This window comes from Eptatretus burgeri, chromosome 23, assembly GCF_056783735.1.
Source record: "Eptatretus burgeri isolate ZD-2024b chromosome 23, Ebu_testis_v1, whole genome shotgun sequence".
NCBI lineage: Eukaryota > Metazoa > Chordata > Myxini > Myxiniformes > Myxinidae > Eptatretus > Eptatretus burgeri.
The window spans coordinates 156,755-174,008 of record NC_140983.1 but is presented as its reverse complement, the minus strand read 5'-3'; the positions used below and the strand labels follow the sequence as shown (position 1 = coordinate 174,008).

The window sequence follows — 17,254 nt, the reverse complement described above, 5'->3', positions numbered from 1 at the left end:
TGTTTAAGTTTTATTTTCAGTGTACATTGCATTTTATTAGTGATAACTCTGCTCTGTGTTCCCCTCCCGATTATTCTTTATAAATAAATATCCCTTTTGTTAAATGTTCCAGCTCGTTTCTGTGTTTCTTTCATTGGCTTAGCATGGTGCGGGGTTGAGACATAGCGAGGCTGTAAATTGTTCATTTGGACCGACGGGCCTTGGTAACCTCCGCTCGGGTTACACACGGTTCGGGTTCGGTAACGGCTCGTTCCGCTCGAGGTCCGTCGAGGGTGTGAATTCCACGGTAGCTTTGCCCACGTGGGTACTTAGATATATTGAAGTTTGGCAATTGACCCTACCCCACGAGGTCGAATTATTGGCGATTCATGATCTAGTAAGGGACCCGTGCTTTTCGGACTTATCCAAAAGGCACGACCTCAATTCCGGTGTGTTCGGTGGAGCCGACTCTACTGCTCCCTCCAGTGGTCATGCTAACCACTGATACCCGGCCCCGCAACAAAAAAAAAAAAAAAATATATATATATATATATATATATATATATATATATATATATATATGTAAAACTCAATATGGAATCATTTAATATTGTTGTTTGAATATTTTTTATAAATGGTGTTTGTATTTTAAAATAATTTTGTATTTTGATGAATTGATGGTCGAAAACCGAGGGTGCACACTGAAGCAGGGTCCACAATTGAAAATGTCCGTTGTCACATACAGAGGGTTTTCAAAAAGTGATTTTTTTTCCCCGTTTTTTGTGTGTTCAGGTTTTGAGGTGCTTGTTAGGCTTACGGTTCGGGTTGGGATTGTTTCGGGCTGTTTGGATCAATTAACTGTTTGGGTTTTTCAAATTTGTTTTGTTGTTGTTTTTTAAATAATTTTGATAAATAATTTTTTTCAATTGAAACGTGTCCTGCATTCATTTTACTACAATATATCGGTGTTAGTTGATGTCATTGTGGTTTTTAAAATATTTACGCTGAACATTTATTTTAGCATTTTCATATAAAGTGCTGTAATGCTCCAAAATAAACAAGACCTCCTGTTTGTGAACTCATAAAGCATCCATTAATGATTGTGGCTGCTGTTCGGTTTGGAGATATCAGGGAAAAAGTATCCATTTTTGGTGTCTTAAAATCATGTTTTGTGCATATCCATGGTAGGAGGCCATTTTGAAATTAAAACACTGACAGTTTTGAGCTTTGCACACAATAAACTACACGAGTAGTCGAGTTAGCATGCAAAGTTTCAGCTTCCGACTGAATTACGGCAGCTGGATGATGGCTGGGTACAAACTGAGACGGATGGCCGTGGACCTGGCGTTTGGGAAAGGTTGCGGGAGGAATATAAACAGCATGATCATGAACAAGAAGGCCAGGAGGATTAAAAATTATATGGACACCCAGCAGAACTGAAAACAAAACCTATCAAAGGTTGGAGTAGCGCCAGGTGAGCCAATGGTAATCCATACCTGACAGGCCCAACTATGTCCACGGATGTCCTTCTGCAGTTGGGTTAGCTGACATAAACTGACAGCCGCCGTTCCGAGGAGATTGGTGGCAACATTTGAACTCCGGCCACCGTAACATGTCGCTCTGCCCGAGTAAGAGACCGTCCACTCGACGAGCCAGAGATGGTTTAGAGGGGGAGAAGATTGGCCATGTGGTGTGTGAAGCATCCTCCGTCGCGTGCAGTACAGGGGTTGGGTTGTGGTGCACACTTAGACCCGGCCTTCGTTTTTTGTGTATAACAGAATGTTCTTGTGTAAAAGGGAAGTCACCTAACTAACCTGATTGCCAGTACCTCAGTCGGAGCCAGGACCACCCTTGCAAAAGTAGGGGAAATGAAGCAGAAATCAAACTGTACATGGTGGTTAAACAGGGGGGGGGGTCCTCTGTCACCCCCTCCCCTTCCCCCCACCCTGTCTTATTTAACATGGCGCTCAATCATTTGATGTGTGAACTAGAAGAGGATAGAACGCCGTACAGCTGCAGGCTCTCAGAGGCAGAGAACACAGAGTTGAGGACATCACTGGAGTTTGTGGTGGCAGAGGCCTAGGAAGGCAGGGTCTGGTTCAACGCGAGCAAAAGGGAAGACCCAAACGTGGAGAAGGAAGAAAGGGATACAGCCTATGTGGCCGAGGTAGACGCAGACACAGACCTGGACGATGAAGACTGGGTGCGTCCTGTGAGGGTGTGTGGTTTGGCATATGCCGACGACCTGAATCTGGTCAGCTCCACCTGGCAAGGTATGCAGAAGAGCCTGTCAATGCTCGAGCGTTTCTGTCGTGGCACTGGGCTCTGCCTCAACCGAGGTAAGATGAAGGGGGTTTACCTTGAGCACACCAGAGAGGGAACCCCGGACAACAACACTGCGGTGCTACAACCGGGTCAACAACTCCGATATCTGGGCATAACAATCAGCACATCCTGCATCGTCTGTCGTGAGGGCATCCACCATATGCTGGAGGTGTGGTTGAGCAGGGTGAGAAATGTGCAGGCCCGAGCGGTGAATACACTATAAGATCGTGGATCTCCAGCCACACTCGAACATGTACCCAACCAGGGAGGCGCTGGCCAGGGGGAGGGTCGGGGCTGATGTGCTCTGCAGACGATGTGAGGGAGAGGTGGAGACGCTGGCCAGGAACAGTGAATGGACGACCACCTTGGAGAAAACATTTGTTGGAAAAGAATTGGAATGGTACAGACCAGATTTGTTCCTCACGAAACCAGACAATCCTCCCATCATTCTGGACGTCACGGTAGTGTTCGAGAGGGACACGAGGACTCTGGAGCACACCAACCAGGCAAAGCTGAAACATACAGAGATTGGCGAGGGCTGCCCTCCTTTCGTCTGCAAGAGAGGAGTACCGATAATATGACAGTCAGGCACAGTACCATATTATGAGGCTTGTTGCATCTCAGTGCTGATTCGGACTGCGTTACCAACAGCACTTGCTCAACGATGAGCTCAACCCCGGGGGAGGAGTACAAAGCTGAAACATACGAAATCTTGAAATAATTGATAAGAACAGAGTTGAATGTTCCAGAGGTGAGGCTCCAAGTGTTTCCCCAACAATTCCTACATTCTCCAAACCATTTGGGAGGTCTGGCTTGGTGTCGTGGCACAGAGATTGGTGAGGGCTACCCTCCTTTCTCTCGATGTGCTGAGGACATTTGGCATTATGCTCCCAGCAGGGGACACACCAGACACACAGGACGAAGAGTATGACAGACAGGTATAGAAAGAAAAAGACGGAGAGGTGCAGATGAAACAGGACAGGTAGGGATAGAATATAAGAAGCAGATGGGTGGAGGGTAGGAGACGAAGCTGATAGAGAGGAGGGGGGGAGGGGGGCAGTGTGTAGTCTCACAATCAGTCTCACTGTTGCAGTCTCTTTCATTGCGCAGTCACTTATTGTTTGCTGTTGTTTCGCATCCTGGCAGCTGTTCATGCACACCTCCCATTGTGAGATGGGTATGGCATCAGCCACACCTCTCACGCAGTCGACGACAAAAAGATAAGTGACCAGACCACGGTGCCAAGCTTCACTCAACTTGGACGTAATGCAGGGAACGAGCGTGACGTTAGGTGTTTTGGTGGTAGGATTGTTACGAATTTGGAAGTCTTATGCACACAGACAGTCAGCAGTCCCATAGTTCAGTTTTGTCGTTAAGTATATGTGGATAGTTAGAATCCCTTCCCATGTCTAATGGGTTAATTTCATGTGTGCGCTGTGCGTTTCTTTTATAGTCAGATTTTTTACATCTTTAAATCTGCCAACGCCAACAAAACCCTCACTTCACTCCTCCTCCCACTCTGCGGGCGAACAGGCGCTTCAACCGCCCAACTTCCATTTCACACCACGGCGGCGCCATAACGCACGTGTTTCTGACTACGGACATGGGCGGAGCCCCCTCGCCTCGGAGCTCTGACTCCGCATCATCAAAAAGAATGCCTCCCCTGTCGACACTGGGGAAGGCAAAAGAGCCTCTCTTGGGGGAGGAGCACCGAGACGCCCCTCCTCCAATCACGGCTGGCCATGACACCCGAAGCACCTCGTCCAATACGGAGTCCAGTCGTGGCAAATATGGGACATCACTGCACAGTGTAATTTTCCATGGAAAATCCCATCATCCATGGTGTGGTCAATTATGATGTTACAGTGCACTTCTGGCAGAAAGCATGAAACTTCGCACAATCATAACATGACACTCATGGAACAATTTTAGCCTGGGAGCCACTTCATTTTTTTGCTTCCAGTCTGGTGACAGCTTTGAAGAATGCTACGATTCGACTCTGACTGAAGAACAAAGCTGCTGATGCCTCGCAGGACTTGCCGATTCGCGATGATGTGCCAATCGTACCGGATGTTGATGAAACCAGACAGATATATTAAGCAGCACTCATGTTGAAGAATGTCATTAAAACATCACCAAGGATGGAATGTCCGTGGCCACCCACTGTCACAGACCTTCCACTCAAATCTGATCAACGTATGATCCCCAGAGTTGGACAATCTAATGGCCTGGAGTGTTGGACTGTTCGATGATCCCACAATGATGAAATTTGTAAAGGGAGATCATGATGCCGATGTGAAGGTGATATCAATTTGCCAGGACTTAGTTCACCTTGCCTCCAAGGGTCGTTCACAGACACCTAAGTCTCTTGCACTGGGGTATGACCAGGCAACATCTGACAGGCTCATCAAGATTACTATTATATATTTTTAATGACAGCTCTACAAGCTGCTTCGTTGTTCGTTTACAAGCCATGGTGATACCTGGCAAAAATACTCACATTGTCACTCGACAATCTACATCGTCCCTCGTCAAAACACAACCAACAATACATCGATCGACGTACAAACTTCATGCCCTACGTTGGGCCCTGCGGTGCCAAGCTTGCAGTTCCCCTTTGAAACTATGTTGGTTCGTCATGGCGAGACAGCAGACAGCGGTGTCGTTGATGTTTTATCTCAGCCGTTGTGGTTTTTGAAAATAAAATTACAAATTGACATTCGAGACAATGTTAAGGTGAGGAAGTAAACAAAGTACATGCACTGATGAGCCAAAACATTATGATCACTGACAGGTGAAGTGGATAACATTGATTATCTTGTTACAATGGCACCTCTCTGCAACAAAACGGACAATCCTCAACAATGAACTTGGTTTTCGTGAGAAGTGTTTCACCAATCGTGCCATAACACACGTGTTCCTGAATACGGACGTGGGCCGAGCCCCCTCGCACGGAGCTCTGACTCCACCCAATCAAAAAGAACGTCTCCCCTGTCGACACTGGGGAAGGCAAAAGAGCCTCTCTCGGGGGAGGAGCACCGAGACGCCCCTCCTCCAATCACGGCTGGCCACGACACCCGAAACACTTCGTCCAATCCGGAGGCGAGTTACCAGAGAAACGGATCCCTCCACCCCGCACGGGTGGGGGGGGATCGGGGGGGGGGGATAAAAAGAATTGGAAGCGCTCAAAGACAAGTGAGTGGGGGTCCTTTTTTAGTCGTTCCTTGGTCATCTTGGTTCCCGTCTTTGTTCCCTGGTCGTCATCTTCGCTCGTCGTCCATAGGATCCTGGTAGCTCGCTGGATTCTGGCTGTAGGTTCGAGTCCCACCGTGATGGTTCGTGTGCGCTCGTTGGATTGTGGTTCGTGTGGAGCGCTCGAGCTGGGGACCCCGATCCCTTTAATGGACTCCGAACTCACAAGTGCGGGTCGGCCAGACCGCACGAGGCGGCCAGGTACCCGACCAAACTCTAACCCACAGCTTGCCTATTGATCATTCCGTGTCATTTCAGCCGGGGGTTGCGGTGACCCCCTCAGATTTTTCTGAAAAATTCTCAAAGCTACCTTAACATACATGAGGAAGGTTTGCCAAGTTATAGCTCAAAATTCCAAGTTCCAAAAATTGTCCGAGATATGGCCCTACAAACACCCTTGGGATGTTTCAATTCTGGCAGTCGTGAATTGCAGATTTGTATCTAAAGCATTTTTGGAGGGCTCTAAATTCCAGAGTTTTACAGAGTTCGAAAAATTCCCACAAATGGTGTCTATTAGTGAGGCTTTCAGAATCTGACATCAAGAATGTTCTACTTAAAATACTTTTTAAGATAAGTGCTCTCAAAAGGAGTGATTTGTAACATGCAGTCAAAAAAATTTGAGTTTTCAAATTGCTGCCAACAGTCAGTTCATTCATCATGAAGAATTTTGTTGCCTGACTTACATAATCTAGTGACTGGATCATTTACACAAGAAAACTGAAACCTTTTGGAGCAAAATCTTGGGTGCTATAGGTGTCTGAACTTTGCTCCAGACTCAACGACACTGAAATTTACCCCGGTTTTACCCCGTGTTCACCATGCTGACAGTTACACAGTTCTTTTAAATTTTTGTCACTTAAAGACACATACATAGGCAAACTGTGGTAGAAAATTCAAGAGTTGTTCTCAATCCCTTCTATAATTAAACGATTTTTATAAAGGCCCACTATTTAAAAAAAAAAAAACATGTTCGATGAAAGATGTAGAATTAAAGCAATAGGTGTGCTTTTGAAGTGGAAGTTCATAAGTTGTTCATAAGTTCATAAGTAAGTTCAAACATTCATAAGTTGGCACCACAATGATGAAATTGTTGTGTTTTTTGGTCAGAACAAGTATGTGGTTACTTGAATTTGGCTCACATTTTTTTAAAAGGATATTTTAGTTTAAGGCCGCCGACAATCTCAACCACAAATTAAGACACATAATGTGATCATAATAATCACCATTATAAATATTCATTTGCATATCTAATTTTTTTATATACTTCGTGCACATTGTATGAAAGTCTACATCCATTTGTAAATACAGGTACAATATCTGATTCAACTTTTTTTTTCATAATTTCATATCAAATTGTTTGGGCAAATGTACTTGGATTCATTGTTCAAAGTGAACAGTGATTAGTTTTATAATTGCGAGGATATAATAAAATGTAACAATGAGCATTGGCAGTTACTACAGGGCTGTGTATAAGGTTAAAGCCTAAATAAGATAGAGTTGTGCTTCATGCCTAACTTTGGAAATTATTTTGGTACACTTCTTTTGGCTTTACTAAACTGATTTTATATATTGTTAGATTCCACTTTTTTTGTATACCTTGTCGAGGTTCGTGAGAGAGCTAACACACAACACACAGCAAGGGGGCGGGAGTGGGAAGGACAAAACAGTGGGGAACAGAGACAGGAGATCTGTGGAAGGGAGAGGGATGGGATGGGGAACATTGGGAATAGAAGATGGACATTACAGGGACTTTCAGGAAAGAAAGCAGGGAAACGTTTATCGATTGACCCAAAACATTTTAAATTTATGACGTCACATCCTCATTTGGTCGCCGGCAGTCAGGACAGCCATTTTTTCCAGCATAAGAAGCTCGTAGTCTTCACTGTGAAACATCTGGAAGCAGGAAGGACACATGGTGATTGCCACTTCAGGTAACCAGGAACGAAAAAATTGCCAACGTAGCGGTGATGGCCAACGCTTCATCACCACCTCGTGACGACACAATGCTCTCAGCCCAGCCTCACCCACGGTCACTGACTGGAACACCGAGCCTCCAGGCTTCAAACTCAGGCTTCCACCAAAAGGATATTCTTTTTCCTTTTTTGATGTTATGGTTGTCAAACGAAGGGTCTGAACAGGACCTGTACTAACTTCATACCTAAGCTCGTTTCCGACAGCTTAAAATTCAGAGGGAACTTCTGACTGAAGTAGAGCTTCCGCATCTTTATCGGACATTCCATTTTCCAAGAAAAATTCAACCAAAGGAAGCACCTCAAAAGAGGAGGAGTACACAAAAGGCTGATGGTAGTTTACACACACACACACACACACACACACACACACACACACACACACACACACACACACACACACACACACACACACACACGTCCTTGGCTGTTGAACAGGGGATTGTTACTGGAAGAGCGGTAGCACATGGGGATGAGGTCATCGTTATCCATGAAGGGCTTGGACAGGATTGTGAGAGATCCAAGCTCCACAGAATCTTGCAAGGCAGGTGGCATTTGCAGGGTCAGCAGGTGATCGTCGCAGAATCGAGCAAGCTTGTAAGCTCCTAGGGCTCGGCTCTGTTTTGCTAGTATGGACAGGATTTTCACCTTGGATATCCGTGGAGGGACAACCTTTGTGGTACTGTGCAGGAGGAAACGAGCAATGTTAAAGATCGATTCAGGCAGCAATGATGTGAATGGGTCATCCATGAATCTCTGAATGAAGTGGAAAGCATAGTAAAGTTCTGTTTGGCACTGGAAGTGGTGAAAATTTTCCAGCATTTCAGTTTCTTGTTCTGGAATATCACGTGCAATATGCAAACAATGGATAGAGAGTATCCAGTTGTAGTAAGCAGCATCAACAAAGCGTTTCTCTGATACAGCATTCTGTGTAAGCTGCTCCAACACCTGCAAAGCCTCCTTCTGCTGGCCTGCCTCAAAAAATGCTCTCTGTACTCCAAATCTGTCGTTCTCAGCTAGGCATTGGGCATATGCCAAGTAGCATTCGCCTTTCAACTCTGTGTGATGTTTCACCAGATCAAGCGCCTGGTCCCAATGGTGAAGGTCAATAAACAGAGCAAGAAGTGCTGACATCTTTCTGACAAGTGCCCCAATCTTTCTCAGACTCTCTTCTGCATGCTCGTATTTTCCGAGCCGCTGTAGATGACGAGCACAAGCTGCAAGTGCACTCCGCTCTGCTTTGTCCAACTTCCGTGCAACGCCAACAAGCATGTCCACCCAATTATTGTGACTGATTATTTCAATAGCCATGCTATGTTCTCCTACTGACAGGTACAGCTCTGCTGCTGTGCATGGATCGTGGATATTCTGTGTCCAGTCAGCTTGCTTCTTGATCAGCATTGTTGTACCCTTCACATTCTCAGCTCCAACAAACTCCTTAGCTTTGTTGAACATTCGAAGTTGCATGTACATTTCCATGGCGTGTTCCTCATTCCCTGAGCTCTTGTAGAGTAGTGCCGCTTCCTGAAACCTGCCCTGGTGTGCGTACACCTCTGCGCGGAAAAGCTCAGGGGATCCTTCACCCAGTGCTCTGCGATCCTTAATGCTGTGAATGAGCTCCAGAAATGGGGAATTTTTTTGACGTATGAAAACCTTTGCCGTTTCATAATCCTGTCCGTTGAGTGCATCCAGGCCGAGGTCCTGCCAGTTGCCCTCAGTCACACCAAGACATGCGATCTGGTATGCTTCCTTGTACATATTTCGCTCCAGATACTGGTACATTGGGGCTGACGGTGGAACCTCAACAGCAGACATGGCATGTGCATGCAGACAAGCCACTTAAGTCATACTTCCTTACAATATCAATATTTTTGGGATTTGCTAGATATCCGTTATTGTTGGGTTTTCCGTGTGTGTGTGTGTGTGTGCGTGTGTGTGTGGGTGTGTGTGTGTGTGTGTGTGTGTGTGTGTGTGTGTGCGTGTGTGTGTGTGTGTGTGTGTGTGTGTGTGTGTCTGCAACGTGAGGCTCCACAGCACAAACCAGCAAACCGATTTCGATGAAACTTGGCGAAAGGTGCCATATGAGCTGGGAGTGTGCGTGTTTGAGTTTCGTTGCGAAGCAACCACCCGTTGCTATGCAGCGGCCAAAGAACCGCGTTCACTATTTTCAATACTTGTCTTACAGTTTTGAATGTGGAGAAACGAGACTTCGGAATTAAACACTTCGAGATATTTAGAAAATTTTATTCGAGCCGATTTTTGATTCCGGTTTTATTTTTCAAATGGTAGTCCTTCAAAAATAGGGTGTCTTTGCCGTCATTTTAAATGAGGTAGAAAAGTGGGAGAAGCTTAGGGAAAGTGGACGTGGTTGATGAAAAGTGGGAGTGGCGTAGGGGAGTGGGCGTGGCTTATGAAAAATGGGCGTGGCTTATGGAAAAATAATGTGTGACTCAGGAGGTGGTCAAACAAGAGCATTGAGAGAAGTTTATCAGGTTTTCCGTCTGTCTGTTGGGATTCGCTAGATATTCCTGATTGTCGGGTTTTCCGTCTGTCTGTCTGTCTGTGTGTGTGTATCTGCAACGCGAGGCTCCAGAGCACAAACCAGCAAACCGATTTCGATGAAACTTGGCGAACAGGTGTCATATGGGCTGGGAGTATGCGCGTTTGAGTTTCATTGCGAAGCAACCACCCGTTGCTATGCAGCGGCCGAAAACCGCATTCACTATTTTCAATACTTGTCCTACAGTTTTGAATGTGGAGAAACGAGACTTCGGAATTAAACACATCGAGATATGAAGAAAATTTTACTCGAGCCGATTTTTGATTTCGGTTTTATTTTTCAAATGGTTGTCCTTCGAAAATAGGGTGTCTATTTACCGTCATTTTTTATGAGTGCCAGTTGGCAAAATACGCAATAGGAAAAATCTTGCCAGGCAGAGGAACAATTGTATGTGAACCAATACGTCTTGGCAATGAATCTTCGTCGGTGGATCGGTCAGAATGAAAAGCATCGTATCCAGCGCTTCGATCCTAGCGGATGCCTCGTCACCTACCGGCTTGTTTTACTGCTGTCTGCTTTTTCTATCTTTTGTGCATTCTTTTCCTGCAATCAAAAAGTTATCGTCTTCATTATTCCACATCTGTAAATTATGAATATCATAAATTTTTATCTTTCTCTTGTCTCATGACCCTGATTATTCCCACCATCTCGAGCGGTCGGCCAGGTAAGACTGTTAGAGCTGGCCACACCTGACTTTCGAATGATGTAATTTTGACGGAAATTTGCAATTTGGAAAGAATGCAGGTCATAACTCCCCGACTCTTCACGAAAAACAGCGTGAGGTCTTTCCCATCAACCAACCAATGCTAGTCGATGGGATACCCAGCTTAACATCCATTTTAGGAGTGGCAAACTGTGTTGCAATGCCCTACCTGCGAAACACCAATCCAGCAGGTTATAGTGGGGCCGAGAAGAGTGGGTTCGATGATAAAAGTGAGAATGAGATGGTGAGGGTGAAAACACACACACACACACACACACACACACACACACACACACACACACACACACACACACACACACACACACACACACACACACACACACACACACACACTAGGCAATGTGAAAAGAGTACAAACACGGTTCAAGTCTTGTACAATGTGAGAGACAAGGTCAGTGCAGTAATAACGCAATGAAAGTCATGAACGGCGATTTCCAGTTCAGTTCAGATCTTGCCACACCATTAGAGCGGTAGCTTACAGCTAACTTTGTCTCGTCAGTGATCAAACCTGGAAGACAATAATTCTGGGCTTACTACCAACTCAGCTATTCTGTAACTATAACCTCAGTAAGCACATTATTTATGTTTGAACATTTATGTTTTGTTGTTCTTCACAGACGCTGAAAGCATGGTTCATCAAAAATCATCAGTCAGATATTTGAAGGATCCCTTCGATCTCAAGGTGAAATATTACAATGAATGCAGTAAATGTTTTGCTTTAGATTTCATTTAGCGAAGGAGGCAATGCATGATCACTTATAAAATGTTTTCCAAAGTGAATAAATTCAAAAACATTTGCTTCGCATTTGATTCTGGGCTGACAGGATGTTGTAGAGGTATGCACACTCACCTCTAAGCTGTCTAGTCTGGGTTTGAAATCCCGTCCCAGCTGTAAACTGTCACCCCTGTGTTTCACAGTAATGGGTGTACCGTTCCTGGGATGGACTTTAAACTGCTTGCTGTCCCATCTGCCAGTATTCGTTGGTGGATGTTAACGATCCAAAGGTATCTTTCGTGAAGAGTAGGCGAGCTATCGCCGGCATCCTTAAAAATTACAAATTGCTGCCCTAATCAGTAGAGGGCATTGCATCAGTCGCACAGCCGCACCGTAAGCCAATGATGCTACCCCGCAGCCTTGTGCTGCATATAAACAAAGAAGAAAAAGAAACATTTGATGAATCATTTTGACTTCCATAAATAACAATAAACTTCCGAGTTAAAATGCCACCAACAATAAAAAATATATATTCCATCAGAGATGGGGAATCCCCCACCATTGAATGAAAAAGGTCATACATATTCCAGACAATGAGGGAGGTGAATTGGAAACAAGACACCATTTGGTCATCATCTTGAAAAAGTTCCCCAGGGGTGAGGAACGTCGTAACCAAAAAGAATTGAAATCAGATAAGCGTTTTTCCATTTATTACAAAAAAATTTTTTTTCAAGATGGCCGCCCCAGTCGGCCATCTTGGATCCGGCCACGCCCAAAATCAATCGGGTTCTTCCTTTTCAGGTGGTACATGTGTGACCCAAATTTCAAATCGATATGGCGAACAGTTTATGAGTTATCACACTCACAGCTATAAATGTTGACGCCTGGACGGACGGACGGACGGACGGACGGACAGCCGGGTGACCTGGGTGACAACAATATCCCCCTTCCGCCACGCGGCGGGGGATAAAATTGGAAACTAGTGTGTGTGTGCACGCGTGCGTGTGTTTATGTGTGTGAGACATAGGTACTGCATTTCCAAACCAGTGGACAGAACAAATTATAATTTGATGGTTTGACTTGGAATGTACCTGGGAAGGTTTTTGGTGTGAAAAACAATTCATAGTCATGGGGATTTGGGAGGGTTTTTGTACGTCGTGTTGCACCACTCCCAAATGAGTGTATCGCAAGTCACAGCGGTTTACAGTATTATAATAGTCGACATCTCTGTTTGAAAATTTTACAGAATCGAAAACTACTTCGCCAATTTACTTCTGTGCTCTGTATTTTATGCACTCCTAAATGGCTGAACGAAATAAGTTGAAAAGTGGTGGTTGTACTCTGGGTGTGTGGAGAAATGCTGTAATAAGTTGGGATGGCCACCTCCAACTTGAAGGTTTTTACTTTTATGTGAAAGTGAGGAATTATTTTAAGCAGTGGGTGAATTATCATTCTTGCTAATGCACTCTTCCTACACCGCTGGACAGAATAACCTGAAAAATGGATGTTATCATTAAAATAGATAAATGAAACCTCGAGAAGTTGAAAAAAATCATTTAACTGGAATGGCCACTCAGTGGCTTGCACACCTCCACCAGGGTGATTAGTTTACGTTTTGTATCCCACTGATAGGCCGGAACTGGATTCGGACCTGAACTAACATTTATTAACCTCCGCCATCGAAGATGGACGGAGGTTACTGTTTTCACCCCTGTCTGTTTGTTTATTTGTTTGTTTGCCAACAGTATTACGGAAAAACTCCTGGATGGATTTCGACGAAACTTGGTGGGGGGATTTAGGTATGGTCCAAGGATCATGCCATTATATTTTGGACTTGGTCCAAAGTCCAATCTGGCCGCGATGGCAGCCATTTTGAAAAATATTCGAATTTTTGTTTTTGCATTTCTACATGTTTTAAGTGATTTCCAACCAAAAAATATAAAATTTGTTGGAGAAAATTTTTTTTAGAAATTTTGCAACTTTTAAAAAAAAAATTAGATTTTTTTTTGGGCATTTCTACATGCGCATCGATCAAGTTTAGTTTATTCAATCGTGGTTCAGTGGAGTCTGATCCGTTTTGACCTACAATGAATAGGATATCAGGTTCACTTAAGTGACCCAGCAGTATTGACGGCGGAGGTTTTGCACTCTTCCGAGTGCTCCCCCTCGAGTTCTGCTTGTTCTTGTCACCAAACCAACTCATCCACCAAGTTTTGTCAGAATCCGTACACAACTTTTTCAGATTTTGTGCTACATGTCGTTTAGCCTGATCTCTCAATGGTGAAGCATCACTTTAAAAATTCTCAGATCTGAATGCAGATTCAGATCTTCACCAAAATCTAATCAATTCTTCCTTGTTACACACCTAACCTGCCCACCAAGTTTCGTTCGTATCCAATCACAACTTCACCAATAAATCTAATCATTTTGTCTGTGTCACATTCCAAAGCTCTCCACCAAATTCCGTCCCCCACAAGTTTTTGAGATATCCTGATCACAAACAAAGAAATTAATAAACACAGACGGCAGTGAAAACATAACCTCCATGAAGGCGGAGGTAAAAATGCTCTTTGTAATCGTGCAATAATGAATACTGCAGTTCAAGTTCAAGTTTATTTTCCACAATAATCATCATATATGTGGGGGGTGGTGGGGCTGGGGGGAGGATGGAAGGCGCGTTGAAGTTGAAACATACGTGTCTTTGTTTGTGGGATGAAACATACGTTGAAACTTAGTGGTTGTCCTTGCCATGCATGGAAATGCTCCACCATGTTGGGATGGCCACCTCCAACTTGTGTTTTTTGGGATGGCCTCCAGCTTGTGTCATAAAAATGAAGAAATCTTGTTGTAATTTAACATCTGCCTCTTTTTTTGTTTTGTTTGAATTCAACCCCCCCCCCCCGCTCACCCCCTTCCTTTCCATGTGTCTTCTGGAAGGAGCAAATGTTTTGTTGGTTATAATCCATTTATTTTTCAGTGAAATGCCTGACTTGCCAATCTGAGTCGAATCAGTGCCAGCCGATGATGGATATTCTTCTTGATATGCAGGTTTGAATTTTTATGGAATATTTCTATTCCACCCAATCTTCTGATTCTGTGAGCCATAACAGGTGGACAAAAGGAAGTAAAACTCGAATTCAGAGAATGCTTTACCCATGCATTCTTGAGAAAAAGGACATGTTCAGGGTCTTTTCAACTCTTGCTTTGCATTTTCGAGCACAATCTATGGGAGCTTTGTTCATGAACTTTGAATAGCAGGCACGATGGGTCAAAGGGAACAGTCCAGAGCTGAACCTTTTGCCAACTCTTCTCGAAGAAACTTACGGTTTTGGAATGATATTTGAGAATGATATGAACTTATTAGTCAGGGATCCAGACCCATGATTTTAAGATGGACCGGACACCACTTCCTATACTTTGCAGGCCTCGTTTTTTTTTTAGTTTGGTGTCTCAGGATGAAGAATCAAGAGGCCTGCTCGGGCATCTCGATTGCGAACACATCACAAATTGTATTTGAACATCGGTACCCACCAAAAAATGAGTGCGATTTTCGGTATCACTAATTTTTCAGAAAATGTTTCATAATTTCCTCAAATGTCAAGTTAGACAGTTAATTTCAACCCCTAGTAACGACTTTGGCATGATCTTTCATATGCTGAGACCTAATGTGTCAAGTTTTGCCAATTAGAGGTTGAAAAAAATGATTTTTCGGTCCAAATTGCATGCAAAATTTGCTAAATCAGCAATAAATATTGTTTTCATTTGTCTTAAAATCAATTAAACAACTAATATTATTATTATGTTGTCAAAGGGACAGAGTAGATGCAATAGGGACCACTGGTCGTCATTATAATAATAATACCGAATATAAATACATGTACATGTGTTCATACATATACATTTTACATGTTATATACAATGAACATTATTTTGCAGATAACGGTAAACCACACTTTTTTCTTGCTAGAATTGTGGTTTGGATGTGCACGCAACGTGAGCAACAGGTTTCTCACACATATTTATTACAGATTATGATCGTTTAGACATTATTATATGTATATTAGGTTGTGTGTTGCATAGCAGTACTACACTCCACAGCCACATACTTAGTGCATCGTGTATCTACCTATTGATCTGGAAGATGGGACCCACGATTACAAGTATACAGTTAGTTAAGATTGTGAATAAATAATGAAGAACTAATTAAGAACTAACACATCTATTGATTTAACATGCATATGCCTTCATGTGAATGAACATTTAAATTATATACTTGCAGGTGTGAACAATGGCTGAACCTGAACACAAGAAAAAACGACAGTCCACTGACTTTGGTCGATGTGTGATCTGCCAGCAGTCCTCGGCTGAGACAGCACAGAAACTAACCGAGAAGGGATTCCAATCATTTTTATATGCAGTAACCCACCGACTCGATGATACAGCGCTCAGATTGCAAGATGAAATCACTGCAGGCGAGGAGGATTTTTTTGTCTAATGGTCCATTGTGTCATGCCAAGTGCCGAAATGCCTCCAGAAACAAAAAAACGGTCGCACAGAAAATGAAGTCACATGTATCCAACACAAGTGAAGAAACCGCTACGACAGATGTAGGAAGCTGCTCCGTTCGGCCAAGACGTGGATCATCTGCCACTGGATACATAGACCACAAAACACAATGCTTCATATGCAGAAGAGAACGCACCAGCAAGGGTGACCACAAACTCTTACTTGTGAGTATGGCAGACAGGCAGAATTCGATATGGAAAAAAGGCAAAAGACCTACAGGATGAAAACATGCTGTACCATATTCATGGGTTTGGTGATAACTGTATCGACATGGTGGCTAATGACTTCAAATACCACAAGTCATGCTTGGATTCATATTGAACAAAGTCACAAACGACATCAACATCTGGTCAACATGACGAAGGTGTACATTGGCTAACCTCCTACATAGACGGTGCATTGGCCCATGATCCGAACGACATCATCTTCTTAAGTTCTCTGCGTGACAAGTACAGGGCTTGGTTGTCAGACAGTGGGGCCTCCCTGAGCTCTTCTCGATCATCATCTATCAAAAAGAGGATTGAGCACTACTACAGACAACATCGTTCACCCATCATGATCGTACCACAGAGAGGACAATCCTCTATAATCTGTTCATCAGATATGTCAATGGAATATCTTCTTGCAAAAGTCGCCAGTATGAAAGATGAAATAAGTGCGGAAGAAAGTGCTGATGAGAGTGAAGACGACTCTACTGAATCGAACGGTATTCGTGAAAGGAATTCGTACACCTTGTACCTTTCTGCCAAGTCCTTACAAACAGATATCAAGGCGACAGCTTCGCAGCTAAAGAAAAACAGAAAGAAAACATCGACACATCTATGGAGATAACATTTGACGCTGCGAATGAACGTCTACCTGTATCGCTGTATAACCATGTGGCCTGGCTGATTACTGACGCAACACCTGAACTTACAGACCCTAACACGAGAGTGCAACGGAAAGAGCGGGAACGTGAGAAAGTCCTCAATTTGGCCCAAGATATCAGTGCAGCTGTGGCAAACACTCCGAATCCAAAGCACATTGGATCAGCATTACATGTATTGAAACAAACAATGAGTAAAGAGATCGTAACAATGATGAACTGTTTTGGAAATAGTATTAGCTATCAAGACGCACAGAGGTACATCACCACTATGGCACAACCCACTGATGAACCAGAA

General features: G+C 43.8%; 1 protein-coding gene and 1 pseudogene across 1 annotated transcript in view; both read right to left on the bottom strand.

Moving 5' to 3' along the window:
- The window catches only part of LOC147007883 (transcription initiation factor IIA subunit 1-like), a 98,897-nt gene that overhangs the window by 48,546 nt on the left and 33,097 nt on the right, over positions 1-17,254 (bottom strand). The window lies entirely within an intron of this gene.
- On the bottom strand, positions 7,163-16,499 carry LOC147007884 (intraflagellar transport protein 122 homolog; annotated as a pseudogene).